The 16,726-nt window shown below is 41.6% G+C and overlaps 1 non-coding gene across 1 annotated transcript; it reads right to left on the minus strand.

Moving 5' to 3' along the window:
• Nucleotides 1-1,634: 1,634 nt before the first annotated feature.
• Trnas-cga lies at nt 1,635-1,709 on the minus strand. The gene has a single exon. It is a non-coding gene; the product is annotated as a tRNA-Ser (tRNA).
• Nucleotides 1,710-16,726: the final 15,017 nt, after the last annotated feature.

Here is a 16,726-nt window from a genome sequence, read left to right on the forward strand (position 1 = left end):
TCTGAATTTGTCAGTGTGTCGACTGCGATTGAAATTGGAGAAATTAGAATTTCGTGCTGATATCAAACATTTTGATTTGAAGGGTTGAAATGCTGCACAAATCAAAACAGAACTGGATGAAGACTCTGCACTATTACTGAAGAACAGTTAATGAATTTAAACGTGGTCTGACAAGCACCGAAGACCAAGCGCGCTAAGATCGTCCAGTTGAGGTCATCACAAAAGGAAACCACTGATAAAATCCTTGATATGGTAATATAAGAACACCAAATAAAAGTTTGTGAGGCTGCTGAGACTGCAGTTCTTTTCAACTGAGCAACTGCATAATATCCAGCACGGGGAATTGGCTATGAAGAAACTATCCGCGTGGTGGGTGCTGCGATTGCTCACAGACGAGCAAAAAGAATGGCCGGCACAGCATTTTAACACATTGCCTGACGATGTGTAACCGCAATCCGCGAGACTTTTTGCGCCGATTTGTGACAATTGATGAAACATGGATCCATCATTTCACAGCAGAGTCAAAACAATGCAAAAAGCTTGGTGAAAGTGCACTGCGCAAGGCAAAGACAATTTTATCAGCTAGTAAGGTGATGGCTATTGTTTTTCGGAATTCCCAACGAATAATCCTCATAGATTACCTGGGAAACAGCCGAACCTTAACTGGACCGTATTATGCTTCATTGTCTGATCATCTGAAACTTGCGTTGGCTGTAAAAAGACTAAGGTTGGTACGCAAAAGTGCTCTTTCACCAGGGAAATGCACCAACCCATACATCAGCGATAATAATGCCGAAAGTGCATGAACTCGGTTTTCAGTTGGTTCCTGAACCACCTTTTTCACTAGCCTAATCATCGAGTGACTTCTTCCTATTCCATAATTTGAAACTTTGGCTTGCTGTTGAGAAATTCGTCAGATGAGAAAGAGATAGCGATAATTTTATATAATTTTATCAATGGCCATTTATGCAACTAATCAGTTAAATCATACGAAGCAGTAAACTTGGGGTTCTCATCAGCTAGGAGGGTTAGTTGCAATGTTATCGTCTTCAGCTATTCGACGCCAACATTAAATCTTTTTCTGTCAAGGTCTCCTATTCTTAATTCAGTGTGTGCATGTATTGTGGTGTGAACGTTCCTTCAGCTGAACAATGTAAGTGTTATGCTTAGGTAAACACTATCTGACGAAAGGTCAAAACCATCTGAAATTTTGTAACTATATTCCAATTAACTTGTACTGCAGATAATTTAAAAAACCTAAACTGTAGACAAAAGAAGCTAGCATGTGAAATTCTGTACTATGCGGGACTGTGAACAGAGCTACAATGCGTGATGTCACAGTACGTATCTTGTAATTCTAACACTCAGTGCTAACAGAGTAAAAATCTGCATAAATTTACAAACTGAACTTTAAAAGAATAAATGTCCAAAATGCTTCTGTTAAAATTCCCGACAAATTACATATCATTGGCTAAGTAAAATTTCGAACACTGAATGTCTGACACAAAAAAACTGACGCTGATGATAATTTGTAATGCTATGCTTGACTGTCAATAATCTTACTGTGTTCTTAACAGTGATGTTAAACTGGCCCTAACAAACGTTCGTGAAACTTCCTGGCAGATTAAAACTGTGTGCCCGACCGAGACTCGAACTCGGGACCTTTGCCTTTCGGGGGCAAGTGCTCTACCAGCTGAGCTACCGAAGCACGACTCACGCCCGGTCTCACAGGGCGTGAGTCGTGCTTCGGTAGCTCAGTTGGAGAGCACTTGCCCGCGAAAGGCAAAGGTCCCGAGTTCGAGTCTCGCTCGGGCACACAGTTTTAATCTGCCAGGAAGTTTCATATCAGCACACACTCCGCTGCAGAGTGAAAATATTCTGGAAACTTTCGTGACTTACCTTGTGGCAACCGAAACTCATTAGTGTTCGAAAGTGGTGACTATTAGAATGCAGCGCAGCAGGAAACCAGCTAAAGACAATCTTCCCCAAGTGAAAGGAACTATGCTAAGCAAGTCATACTTCAAGCTTTAAGCAAATGTTTCCGCGAAGTGCAGTGCGGTGACACTGGGTTACAAAATAAAGCTTTAGTGAGGGGGCGGTGAAAGAAACTGAACCTACTGAATGATAATAGAAGAGACTAGCTTTAAAAAAAGTGTTACGAAAATGACTTTTAACTATTAAAACATGCTTTATTAAATTCAGTTCTTATTAAAAATATGTTTCTGCCGTGTAACTCGTTCACGAAATGGTAAAGGAGTCGTAAAGTAAAGATCCAAGCGATGTGCGCAGATAATGTTATCTCTTCCTGACAATGAATCTAAGAGGCCCGAATAAATTCATAAACGCCTGTATGCACTTGTATCTCTTTGCATCTAGGATATTGTGAATTAAGAAGAATGTGATTTATGTTTACTCTGTATTGCTTCATTATTGACTGTTATCAGCTATCATACAATTGCTATTTAGAGCTATAAGAAGGCATTTGTGTAATGGTACATGAAAACCACTAATGATTTGCAGTAGTGAAACGATATAAGAAATAATACTGTTTAATGTATTATTCTGTTGACGATGGTGAGTGAGGTCCCATACTCCGAGGAGCGTAGGGGACGATGCGGGAGACCCGCACCGCTGTACTAGCAAGGCCCTAGTGGAGGTGGTTTGCCATAGCCTTCCTCCAACCGTAATGGGGATGATGAAGACGGGACAAGAACACCCTGTCATCTCGAGGCAGGAAAAATCCCTGACCCCACCGGGAATCGAACCCGGGCGCAGGAAGCGAGAACGCTACCACAAGACCACAAGCTGCGGACATTCTATTATTGAACGTATTTCGCACCACCTGTGGCACTTCTCGTTTCTCATGCATCATAAAAAGTTTATTTAACCAATATGCAACACAAAAATTTCTATAACCCTACATGAACATAACTATTTTCTGATATCTACTAGTTTTCTTTTCGTTCAACATGGAGTAGCACAGAGTGGAATTTCATTTGTATCCCTTTGCTACAGCAATTTTTCATGCCTTACCATGCTCTAGATACACTTATTTCTGTCGGAAAGTACCTTGCAGCTCTTTTTTCTGACCCCTTTGTCATGCAAAGGCTGTAATGAAAATATCAGATTTTCGCAACATCTCTCTCTCTCTTTCTCTCTCGCAGCGTTTATCCTGCCGTGTGGGGCCAGCTGTTTTCATGATTTAAAAAATTTATTTTAATTTTAATTTTGAGACCGGAAGCTCTCCCCGTCGCTACTGCCATTAGTTTAACTAAAGCAGGGATTTGGTGACCTCCATCTGTCTGTGAATCGTGTAAACTTGAAATTTTAAACATTTTTATTGGCTGAGGTCCAGCAACCGTTCGTTAACTTAATTACAGGATGTATGTATAGCCACCTCGGTTGCACAAAACTGAGGTGGCTGTACAAACATCCTGTAATTAAATCGTGTAAACATTGTTCCGTGTGTTACCGCATTTTAACTGCTTGTATATCGCATTTTATGAGAAGGAATTGCGGGCCACTCCGGCATTTGCCTAATCAAGGGTAGAAAACCACTTAAAAACCACCCTCAGGATGACTAGTGTATCAGATCAGTCCGCAGCAAGGGTTCGATCCAGGTATGACTTACTCCCCTGTCTCGCTAACTAGTGCTATGCGGGTTAAGCTTCCGTGCACATCAACTGTTTTCTACTCTATTCTACTCTGTGCAGGCCTCTTCATCTTCAAACAACTACTACAACCTGTATGCATCTGTATTTGCTCACTGTATTCACCTCTTGGGCTCACTCTGCAGTTTGTCTGATCACGTCTTGAGGATGAAACGAACAGACCTGAATCAATAAAGAAAGCTGCTTAGCAACAGAAAATGATTACTCTCTTGGTCCATTATGGACAGGAGACATCGGCTGGTTAAGTAATTGTCAATGTCAATGAAATTCACCAACAGCCAGAGCCATTTTGAATATTAGGTTCAAAAATGGCTCTGAGCACTATGGGACTTAACTTCTGAGGTCATCAGTCCCCTAGAACTTAGAACTACTTAAACCTAACTAACCTAAGGACATCACACACACCCATGCCCGAGGCAGGATTCGAACCTACGACCGTAGCGGTCGCGCGGTTCCAGACTGTAGCACCTAGAACCGCTCGGCCACTCCGGCCGGCGAATATTAGGTCACCTTCTCGAAAAGTATCAACATTAATCTATTCACTATTTTAAAATATCCTTTGTGTGAGCATAAAACCACGTGGTTCTGCTTATTCAAGTGCAGTACTAGCGTTTTCATGACCCTTTGTTACATGTAACGCATCTTTTGCTACAAGAAATGCTCAATCTTTGTAGCGCCACAGACTATGATTTATCTCACGGAATACTTTCAGTCCCACGGCAGATATTGTTGCTGCATATTGTTGCCGAATGCAATTCCGGCGGCGTTCACGAAATCAGATCAGTTCTCCATCAACCTTCGTCGATAATTTTTATGGATACTTAAACTGTGATCCTGCAAATTACAAAGACAATCTCACTGCACAAGGCGTCGTCTGTAAGATGTGACTCATTACGCGAAGCATTCATTAGCCTTCCACAGCTCCGTGCGACGATTAAAAAATCTGTTTCATTCAAAAGCACAACTGTGAAACCTACGTTGCACTTGCAGGTTGTCGCTAAATCGTTCGAGGCAGATAGCCTGAAACATGGCCTAAAATCAGTTTAAAACTTGTTTCAAAATTTCTGTTGGGGCGTTAAAGTTACAAGATAATGGCTAGCACTCAGACTGTTCAGATATTCCATGCGCACGTGCGTTGTATGCTAGGCGGAAGTGGGGAGCTCTGCTGAAAACTTCGTGGCAGTCGAGAAACACCATCCGCAATCTACCTAATTCGCTACTAAGTCTAGTGAGCTCTTTGTTGACAGAAGCAGTCCACCACCATCCTTCAGTTTTGACAATGAGCATGGAGATTTGACACGTCACTAATTGGTCCAGTTGCCTAGCAGCGGTCTGTCTGTAGAAGTCACTATCAAAGTTGGCTGCTTTAATGACCTTGGATTATTTGCGTTAGTTCGAGAGCTGTGCATTGTTTCCGAGCACGCTCCGACTTGCGTGACGTGTGTCGTCTTGCTTCAGTACCAAAAAGTCAGCGCCAAGAACTCTTCGAGACTTCCTAGTAAAAGAATTAGGCGAAACCCGCCGGGTTTTCAATATACTGGAGTGCATCGGACAACAGTGTCGCCACGGGATACCATGGAAGTCCCATCGGCCAACCCAAGCCGAGAAGGCCAGCGCCAAAAACGACAGCACGAAGATGGAGCCGAGCAACACTGTCCAAGATCAAGAAACTCGGAGGTAAGAAAGGACTCAATAACAACTTCCACCAGTATCCCACCCAATAACTAGGCATTCCGATATTACTGATACGAATATCTTTCTATATATTCATTACGATACTTCTAATGTCATCGGTTTCGATATCAAGTACTGGTATCCGATACTTACATAATATCATAAGAAATATCACTGTGCCAGAAGAATGAAATGGTATGAGAGAAAATTCATTACGAGTGTAACGATGATTAAACTGTGTGCAGTGTGTATGTAATATATAGGGAGCACATGTGCACTAGTAAAGCTATTTGTAAGGGGGTCAGAAGTAAAGGGTTAGTTTCGAGAAAACGGAAGTTAAAAAAGTTCACAGGGTTTCAGTATTATACTGCGACTGTAAAATGAAATTTCAAATTTTTTGTGCATATTAGATACAAAAATGCGTTGTAGCATTTTGTATTCGTACGTTGCTATAAATGATCAATTTTATATCACATTTCGTAAAAGTCTGTAGCCACTTGTATCCCTTTGCATCTAGAATATTGTGAATTAAGAAGAATGTGATTTATGTTTTTTCAGTAACCCTGTATTAATTATTGTTATCAATTATTATACAATTGCTATTTAGACATATAAGAAAATATCTATGCAACGCTACATGAACACCATGGCTTTTGTGGTTTCTATAGTGAAACAAAATAAAAAAGAATACTTTTTAATGCATTATCCCATTGTTGAAAATATGTCTCACCACCTGTGTCACTTGCACCTTCTCATGTATCATAAAGAGGTTTAGTGTATTCATCTCTTGGTCTCCCTCTACGATTTTTACCCTCCACGCTGCCCTCCAATACCAAATTGGTGATCCCTTGATGCCTCAGAACATGTCCTACCAACCGATCCCTTTTTCTAGTCAAGTTGTGCCACAAACTTCTCTTCTCCCCAATCTTATTCAGTACCTCCTCATTAGTTATGTGATCTGCCCATCTTATCTTCAGCATTCTTCTGTAGCACCACATTTCGGAAGCTTCTATTCTCTTCTTGACCAAACTATTTATGGTCCATGTTTCACTTCCATACATGGCTACACTCCATACAAATACTTTCAGAAACGACTTCCTGACACTTAAATCTTTACTCGATGTTAACAAATTTCTCTTCTTCAGAAACGCTTTCCTTGCCATTACCAGTCTATATTTTATATCCTCTCTACTTCGACCATCATCAGTTATTTTGATCCCCAAATAGCAAAAATCCTTTACTACTGTAAGTGTATCATTTCCATTATCCTTGTTTTGCTTTTGTTGATGTTCATCTTATATCCTCCTTTCAAGACACTATCCATTCCGTTCAACTGCTCTTCTAAGTCCTTTGCTGTCTCTGACAGAATTATAATGTTATCGGCGAACCTCGAAGTTTTTATTTCTTCTCCATGGATTTTAATACCTACTCGGAATTTTTCTTTTGTTTCCTTTACTGCTTGCTCAATATACAGATTGAATAACGTCCGGCCGGCCGAGGTGGCCGTGCGGTTAAAGGCGCTGCAGTCTGGAACCTCAAGACCGCTACGGTCGCAGGTTCGAATCCTGCCTCGGGCATGGAAGTTTGTGATGTCCTTAGATTAGTTAGGTTTAACTAGTTCTAAGTTCTAGGGGACTAATGACCTCAGCAGTTGAGTCCCATAGTGCTCAGGGCCATATGAACCATATGAATAACTTCGGGGAGAGGCTACAACCCTGTCTCACTCCCTTCCCAACCACTGCTTCCCTTTTCATGCCACTCGACTCTTATAACTACCATCTGGTTTCTATACAAATTGTAAATAGCCTTTCACTCCCTCTATTTTACCCCTACCCCCTTCAGAATTTGAAAGAGAGTATTCCTATCGAAACTATTTCCTGACATACTATAATTGGTTTTCTTTTCGTCCACCATGGATTAGCACAGAGTCGGATTTCACTCATATCCCTTTGCCACAACAATTTTACATGTCTTATTATGCTCTAGGTGCGTTTATCTTATTTTTCTGGGTAATGTCACTTGTATCCTTTTGTTCTGATGCCCACATATCATGTGAAGTCTCTAATGAAAATATCAGATTCTCTCTTTATGTCTCTCTCTCTATCTCTTAACATTTATCACGTCGTATGAGATCAGCAAATTTATTTTAATTATTTAAGTTTATGACTGGATGTCCTCCGTGTCAATTAGTTTACCTAAAGGATGGATTCCGTTTTCGTGACCTCCTTCCGCCTGTGAATCATGTAAAGGTTGTTCTGTATGTTATCGTATTTTCACAGTTTGTGTACCTTATTTTATGAGGGAGACTTGCGGACTAGTCTAGCGTGGAGAACCGCGTAAAAACCACCCAGAGGCTGACCGATGTGCCATACCAACAAAAAAATGTTCAAATGTGTGTGAATTCTGAGGGACCAAACTGCTGACTTTATCGGTCCCTAGACTTAAACACTCCTTAAACTAACTTATGCTAAGAACAACACACACATCCATGCCCGAGGGAGGACTCGAACCTGCGGGGGGAGGGGCCGCGTAATCAGTGACATGGCGCCTCCAACCTCGCTGCCATTCCGCACGGCGCCATACCCACAGTAGTTCGTCCGTCACACGGATTCGATCCAGATCTGGCTTAGTTCCTTGTCTCGCTAGCTAGTACTCTGCGAGTTATGCTTCACGAGCATATCAAATGTTTACTGAAACATATTTTTATTATGGGCTTCATTAAGAAGACAGGTTGGATGTGGCTCTCGACGCTATCTTATTCTGTGCTAGCCTTTCCATCTTCGAACAACTGCTGCAACCTACATCTGCTCACTGTACTCCTCCCTTTGTCCCACTCTACAATTTGTATTCTCCCTCCTACCTCTACTACTGGCAATTTCTTGATGGCTCAGAATGTGCCCTATTAACAGACCCCTTTTCTTGGACGAACTATGCCACAATTTCTGTTTTCTGCAATCCTTTTGAGAACCTACCCACTAGTTACTCGATATATCCATCTAATCTTCAGCATTCTCCTGTAGCACTACATTTCAAAAGCTTCTATTCTTTTCTTGTCTTAACTGCTCATATTCTACGTTTCATTTCTGCCCAGAAAAATAGCTTCAAAAAAGCCTTAGTTGATTTGAAGTGACGGGAGCAAAAAGCGAGGTCATCAGTCCCAGAGTAGTAGGGAAATCTAATTCAGGGTGGCCGGATGCTGGTTTGAACCGTCGTCCTCCCGAATGCTAGTCCAGTGTGCTAACCACTGTCCACCTCGCTCGGTGAAAAAAAAAGATATCATTACAATGTCTGCAATGTCTGTTCCCCCAAACATATCTGAACAAGCAGACATTGGTGAAGATCTGCAGCAGTAATAATTGCGAATATTTTTGACATCATCTGTATAAGGCATGGAAATCATGTCTGTGAGTGCCCCCGGTTTCCCGCTTTCCGGCTTAACCACTCGGCCAACGGTGCACACTTCGAGGGCCATTCCAAACCTCCATACACCACAGTGTCTACGCCCGGGTTTTAACTCCTAGGCAGTTTACGGAAATACACCAAACGCTTTTGGAGAAAATTCTGCTAGCGTCTCCTGCAATTTTGAAAGCTGAGGAGAAATTCTCACTTATTACGGTGGCAAAACTCGAGATCCCCTCCGCCCCAACCTCTCCTCTATCGGTAGCGTAGAGGAGCGGTGAGGAACGTGGAAGAGGACAGTCAGATGGAGCCGGTTTCAAGGACTGATGTTCGCCGTTCTGGGGACGTCTCGTCGCGGAGGTGTCTGTCACAGCCTGGCTCTTCTTTCGCTGCTCTTACGGAATAAGGATCGCGGTTAGCATTTGCGCTGCTGTTCCTGTGACGAACACAAAATTTTTGTGTTTGTTTCCGACGTGAGTTTCTTCTTTGCAGTGGATTTTGTGTGCTGGGATCGTGAGTCGATCTTCTTCAGTATTAATGGATTTGCGTGTTGCTCAGACTTTGAAGGTTCATGTGTTTGTTGAGAAGCAGTCTTACACAAAACATTCCAGTGCCTTCAGCATTTATTCAGTACACATAACAATTTTACCTCATGACTAGATAATTTCTTTCTGTTGGTAATTCCATGCGCAGCGATTTCATTACGCATGGCATGCTGAATTGTCACTATAGTTTCCCTTGATCTGTGAGTCAAATCATTTTGAATCAATAAATTAAAGATTAACTTTAACGAGTATTATCGTTTTTTCTGCCCGGCAATTATCTGGCGAGGCGACCTTACTCTCTAAATAAATATCATCATGCGGCTCTGTATGCCTGAATTGCGCACTAGCTGTATCGGCATTCCGCTGTAAGACAGATTTTGTCATCTGTAACATTTTTTGATTAACCAGGAAAGATAATTGTTTTATTGCTTTCGTTTATGAATTTTTGGGGATTTATTTATTGGTAACTAACTTTCACCTGCGTTTTCACTGAGCAGCATGATTAGTTACCATTGCAAGCGTTCGTTCTGTGGCGTCGTAAACGTAAACGTGTCGAATAACTGGTAGAATTAATCGTGTTTTGAGTCCCCAAATGTGGCAAGCAACATGCACCCATTACTGTCGAATCACAGAGGGATCACACGAACCACGAAGAGAAACGCACACAAAGACACTAACATCATAACGCTACAGTGAAAAGTTTCAACTACCGCGATGAACTCCTGTACAGAATAGAAGGAATCTGCCACAAGAAAAACTTTCAACTTGGATTTGAATGCTTGGGCTTTATCACCCAGTCTTTTCCCTTCTGCTGAAAGCCAAACGAAAATGAAATCTACTGAATAGTGCACATCGTTTTGTACAGTGATTAAGGAAATGTTGTCAAGTGCATAACGTTTTTCCGTCTAATGTTCACTGAAAGAAAGTTGCAGTTTCTTCTGAATGAATCAGTATTGTCAACAACAAAGCCCATGGCAGAATATATGTACAGAGAGGATAGAGCTACAAGTCTGAGGTACTGAACAATGGCCTACACAGAATTCGCCAACTGACACAGCGGGTCTGTCTGACCTCTCTTTGCTGGGCGACGAATATTTTTGATGGAACACAGAGTGGCCGCAAAATATGACACCATACGAGATAATAGAGTGAAAGCAAGCAAATTAAAAAGATCCTCGCCTTTCAGCAACAGAAACAGTTGAGGTCATCCTTGCAGTGAAGATGACACATCCATATTCTGCACAAGATCTTGGGCGTTATATTTCCAAGAAAGCCTTCCATCCACCGTCAGCCCTAAGAATTTAAAGTGATGGACTTCACTGACTGTTAAACCACCTAAGAGCAACAAAATTTCGCTTTTACAAGAGTCCCGTGCCGTATAGTTGCAGTTGAGTGTTAGTTTGTTCATGGAAGCCACGTGTTGATGTTACTGTCTGCCCTGTTCGCTACGTCATTTATATTACGTTGCACGTCTTTCACAATAAAATTTTTGTCAGCCGCAAAGAGGAACTTTTTGAATCATCTGTCATGCTTAGTAGCAGGTCGTTGGTATAAGCTGCTTTTAGTGCGAACGTTTTTATTCCTGGACTGTCATGGTTTCCTACATCTTGGAGGGGTGCAGACTACCGCACTGCGTGTTCAGGAGAGTACACGCTGCTGCAGGGCCAACGTGAGTTTTGCTGTCTCTCCAGTTTGTCCAGATAAGTTGCGGGCGCACCACGGCCAGTGAGGTACTCATTCAAGAGCTGGAAGGCTTAACATTAGTTGCCTTAATAGAATTTCCTCCACCTTTCTCTGGAAAATTCCATGGATTTTGCCTCATTTGAAACATGCTATCATCTAGAATGAGATTTTCACTCTGCAGCGGAATGTGCGCTGATATGAAACTTCCTGGCAGATTAAAACTGTGTGCCGGACCGAGACTCGAATTCGGGACCTTTGCCTTTCGCGGGAAAGTGCTCTACCAACTGAGCTACTAAAGCATCATGAACGACCCATCCTCACAGCTTTAATTCTGCCAGTACCTCGTCTCCTACCTTCCAAACTTCACAGAAGCTCTTCTGCGAACGTTGCAGAACTAGCACTCCTAGAAGAAAGGATATTGCGGAGACATGGCTTAGCCACAGCCTGGGGGATGTTTCCAGAATGAGATTTTCACTAGCTGTGTGCCGGACCGAGACTCGAACTCATTCTGGAAACATCCCCCAGGCTGTGGCTAAGCCATGTCTCCGCAATATCCTTTCTTCCAGGAGTGCTAGTTCTGCAAGGTTCGCAGAAGAGCTTCTGTGAAGTTTGGAAGGTAGGAGGCGAGGTACTGGCGGAATTGAATCTGTGAGGACGGGTCGTGAGTCGCGCTTGGGTAGCTCGGTAGAGCACTTGCCTGCCAAAGGCAGAGGCCCCGAGTTCGAGTCTCGGCCCGGCACATAGTTTTAATCTGCCAGGAAGTCTCATGCTATCTTCTATTTGTTCACCTTTTTCAAGCCAAAACAATGCGTGCCCAATCCAACGCGTGAATTCCCATAAAGTCTTAATAAAGGCTCCACTTCAACATCCCATTCATGGACTACACATTAATTCCTGAGAGACCTTCGTTAATTAGTGGTATGGACACATCAGCTCTGCTTGTCCACCACGTAACACACCATTGAACAGAACCTGTGGGCACCCCAGATCCGTGAGATAACCGAAGAGAGAAGACTACTAAAGTTTTTATAGTATCGATCGTTATTGCCAATCTCTACTTATCTTACTTAGTTTCTCTGCCGCTAGTAAAGGGTGCCGTGTAATGCACGAGGATGTGCTGAAAACTAATCTCTCCCAATTTTTTGTGGAAGCTCTTGAAGCCTTATGAATAAAACAAACCTTATTAACATTCTACATCTCCATTCTTCAGGTCTGCGTATTTATTTCTCAACAGTCGCCCTGACGACGAACACATTTGTCCCAACGGAAAGACCAATTTGTTGATACCGTCAGTGTAGGATGCTTGACTTCGTCGACGGAGCCACAACGTCACCTCTGCTTGCATCGCTGCATCACTATGAAAGTGAAGTCCTTGAAGGAGTTATTTAACTTCTGGAAACAGATGAAAATCGGATGGAGACACGTCGGGACTGTATGGAGGATGATCGATGACAGTGAAACCAAGGCGTCGGATTGTTGCAGACGTCACACCATGGTCTGTCATGCCGATGGAGGGGTACTCCATGAGTGGACGAACTCTTAGATTTCGAAATTCGATTACAGCACGCTGTTCCTCACGCACCGACATAGTTGCGCTGCACACCATGTTGCACGCTACAATTCGGAACCCACCTGCGGCGGAGTGGTGCAAATATGTAGACATGATGAACAAAGGCGTAGAACGCTAATAAATTTTGTTTTATTTAAAAAGTTTTAAGAGCTTTCGCACGAAAACTTATTCGGAGACCCTAATTTCCAGCATGCCCTCGTACATACGAGCTTGTATAATACCTTCTACATACATACGTGCTTCTATAATACCTTTCGCAGAACATTTAACAGAAAAATCTATAGGGTGTAGACGATAACTGTTTACAACCTACCACAGTGTTACGACGAACAAATTGGTACAGGGCACGCGTAGTCTATCAAGCCGGGAAATTGCCTCAAATTGGCCCACAAAAGCCATCTAAACCGCGTACATCACATGCGCACCGCACGAGTTCATTTCTTTTACTCGCTAGGATCGTCCATGAATATTAGAAATCTCTAGTCCTTAAAAAAAGTAAAATTGACGTTTGTGTAAGTTTTTCCTCAAAATATTGAGAACTGTAAGTGCATAAAATTAACAATTAAATGGTTTTGTTTATGTGACACTCTTACTACGAAACTAATGTGCTTATAAGGATTAAGTATAGATCGAATTGTAAACGTACATTTACGAAAGGTATGTAGGATAAGTGTTTTGTACTTTTTCTTGGTCTGTAAAATACAAGTGCAATCTCTTAACTATATAACTTGTATATATACTTTAATTAAATTAAGTCCTTTATTTATTTTATGCCTTCAGTAACTTTCAAAATGGTTCAAATGGCGCTGAGCACTATGGGACTTAACATCTGTGGTCATCAGTCCCCTAGAACTTAGAACTACTTAAACCTAACTAACCTAAGGACATCACACACATCCATGCCCGAGGCAGGATTCGAACCTGCGACCGTAGCAGTCACGCGGTTCCGGACTGAGCGCCTAGAACCGCAAGACCACCGCGGCCCGCTTTCAGTAACTTTATAATGTAACCAAAGATATTGATGTATGCACTATGCCCACTGGCACGTGGCAGTTGATATATACTCCCTTTGTCAGCAAAGATCCAGGACAGTTTTTTTTTATTTCAATGTTTGCAATACTAAAAAGGAACAGAAGCTGTTTTCATGTACCCTGGTACGTCTACGTCCTTGAAATGACCATGACCATATTTCCGCGCAAATTCATTACGTTGCAGGGCCGTGCTTAGCAACACACTGTTTTGTTCTTGGCGCGTTAGTTGCGGTGGCACAGCGGATGTTGATTCTGAGCAAATCACAAACATTACGTTCTGCGTTGATTTCGGGCAAATCCCAAGTGAAACATGGGCAATGATTCAGCAAGCATATGCAGGCGAGACACTCTCAAGAAGTCGTGTTTTCGAGTGGCACAAAAGCTATCGTGAAGGCAGAGATTCACTTCGAGAATCGAGAGCTGGAAAAATAAATGCCGATGCAAATTTCGGGTGTGTATGGCAGTTATTGCAAGAAGACCGTCTTGTTACAGTGTGTGTGATTTCAGAACTTAATTTCAATCGTGATGCGTGTCGTAAGATTTAGGGAAACGGAGACTCAATGCAAAACTCGTCCGTCACACTCTTAACAGACGAGCAGAAAGAGAAAAGACGAGGAATAAACGTGTCCATACATTTCTGTCAAAGACTATTGCTGGGGTGAAAGTTGGTGCTACCAGTATGACCTCACACGAAGCCTCAAAATGCTGAATGGCGAAGCCCTGGATCATCATCCTCAAAAAAAGTAAAACGATGCCCTCGAGAACGAAGACAATGTGGATCGCATTCTTTGATAGTAAAGGATTAGTTCACCATGAGTATGTTCCTCCAGGTCAAACAGTGCAAGTATTAGTTCACCACGGCGAGTGGATAGAGAAATGTATGGACATGTTTTTTCTTGGTGGAGACTCTGAGTTGGTAGGACATGCATTGTAAAATGAGACGCAGCGAGGTGTAAAATGAGGATGGATGTTGTTAGTAATGTTTGGGTTGTGGTATTATTGACAACTATGTAATTTTTGGAACTGGATGTTGCATGAATAAGGTAAAATTCTCTAAATACATTGTTTGCTCTTCAACAAAATCTTTCTTTTGCTAACCATATGCCTCCTAGTAGTTAAGAGTCTATAGTAGTTAGAATCCTTTTATTCAGTCGGCTGTAGCTGCTGCTTGCTGTAATTGCTGTAGTTCGTGTTATGAAGATTTTCTGTGAGGTAAGTGACTTATAAAAAAAGTGGGGTTCGTGATTGAAATGAGTTTAGGCAATTAACAGAGTTAGAGATAGTTCCATATTTCTTTAATTTCATATTTTTTGGATTTTTATTATTGTTAGGATTTCTTGCAATTCAGGGCCATTCTTTTGTGTTAATTATTGGAATTCATGTTGTCACTGTATAGCAGTCAGATTGCGTTGGTCTTGTACATTGTGACTAATAAATGAATAGGTTAAGATTAAGTTGTCTTTATCACGGAAAATTCTGTAGGTCGGTGTTTAAATGATAAAAATAAATAAAGGCTTAATTTCAAGCTTCATCAAACTTACAAGCATCGCAGTTGATTTCTCTGCGTGCTTCCAAGACCTCCAGAAACACTGGCAGCAGTATATAACTAGCCAACGGAATTACTTCGATAGGAGCTAGGATCATTACTTGGTAAGCGGAGTTCTCTATTTTTTAAAAACCTGTCCTGGTTCTTTTCTAATAAAGAGAGTGGTTGTTTACACACAAGCACACTTGATATAGCCTTAAATTACCTTCTTTGCCTTCCTGTCTCCTCCTACACTTTCATCCTCATCTGCTTCTATTGGCCATTCATAATTTTGCATCCTGAGTAAAGTGTTGTGGTTATCTATTAGTTCCACCTCCTGTAATTACTGCTTCCCTTTATAAATCTGTCACTGGCGCTTTTAACCCTCATTCACCCCCTCCCCTCCATCTACATCCCCCTAAGGCCAGATTCATTTCACTGACATTTTTTCCACCACTTCCATTGTATCTTCCCCTCCCATTTCATCCTCCCCCCCTCCAATTCCCACTTTCCCTTTTAGTAGTTACACCTTTATCTCATTGACAAGTTTACCAATACTTCCCTAGCTCCAGTCTAACACACTGTATTTCAGACTCCATTCCGCCGCCTCTCCCATTACCCCTGCCCCATCAGATTTATAAACGCCCGATCTTTATATGAGTTTTGCATTTAATGCCTTACGTTGTATACATTACATCTCTTCTATAACATATTGGTTGCAACACATAATACAAGTATATTAATGGCAAACTTTCGTAATTTTGTGTACCTTGTTTATGTACAGCACACAGACTTCCTTTATAATAAGTCTGGACAGATAGTAGTGTTCTGTATGGTTATAATTGTTCTATACTGCACTGATGTATGAGTGCTTCTCATTTAAAACAGTATATGACGTACGCTACTCTTTTCAGAATGATACCATATTTTCGTGCTTAAAGTGTTTGTTATACCTTGTCTTCACATATAACACTGGTCATACAAAGATATATTCACAGATGAAACCGTTCTTCCAAAGATATAAAAATACAATTTTATGCAGCTATGAGCGTTACGTAGTCATGGAATATGCAACATAGACTTACAACCTACACTATTCATCTTTAACCAATAGTAAACCAATAACATCGATAGTATATTTTCATACCACATTAATGCACATGAACGATTGTATTGATGTTTATTCTGTGGCTCATTTGGTCTGTGGTTGGAAGAACATGTTTGCTACCAGAGAGCCATATGTTTTCGTGATTTTGTACTTGTCTGCACTCTTGGTCACCCTGATAGATCTTAACGATGGCTTCACATAACAAAGTCTAATTGTACCCAACATGTAAATGATTGTAAGGTGTCTAGATACATGAAATAGGGGTAATGCAGGAGTAGGTTTAATAATGAATAAAAAATAGGTGGACGGGTAAGCTACTACAAACAGCATAGTAAACGCATTATTGTGGCCAAGATAGATACAAAGCCACAGTAGTACACGTTTATATGCCAACTAGGTCCGCAGTTGACGAAGAGATGGATGAAATGTATGATGAGATACAAGAAATTATTCAGATAGTGAAGGGAGACGAAAATTTAATAGTTATGGGTGACTGGAACTCGATAGTGGTAAAAGTAAG

This window comes from Schistocerca piceifrons, chromosome 1 (assembly GCF_021461385.2).
Source record: "Schistocerca piceifrons isolate TAMUIC-IGC-003096 chromosome 1, iqSchPice1.1, whole genome shotgun sequence".
In the NCBI taxonomy this organism is placed as follows: domain Eukaryota; kingdom Metazoa; phylum Arthropoda; class Insecta; order Orthoptera; family Acrididae; genus Schistocerca; species Schistocerca piceifrons.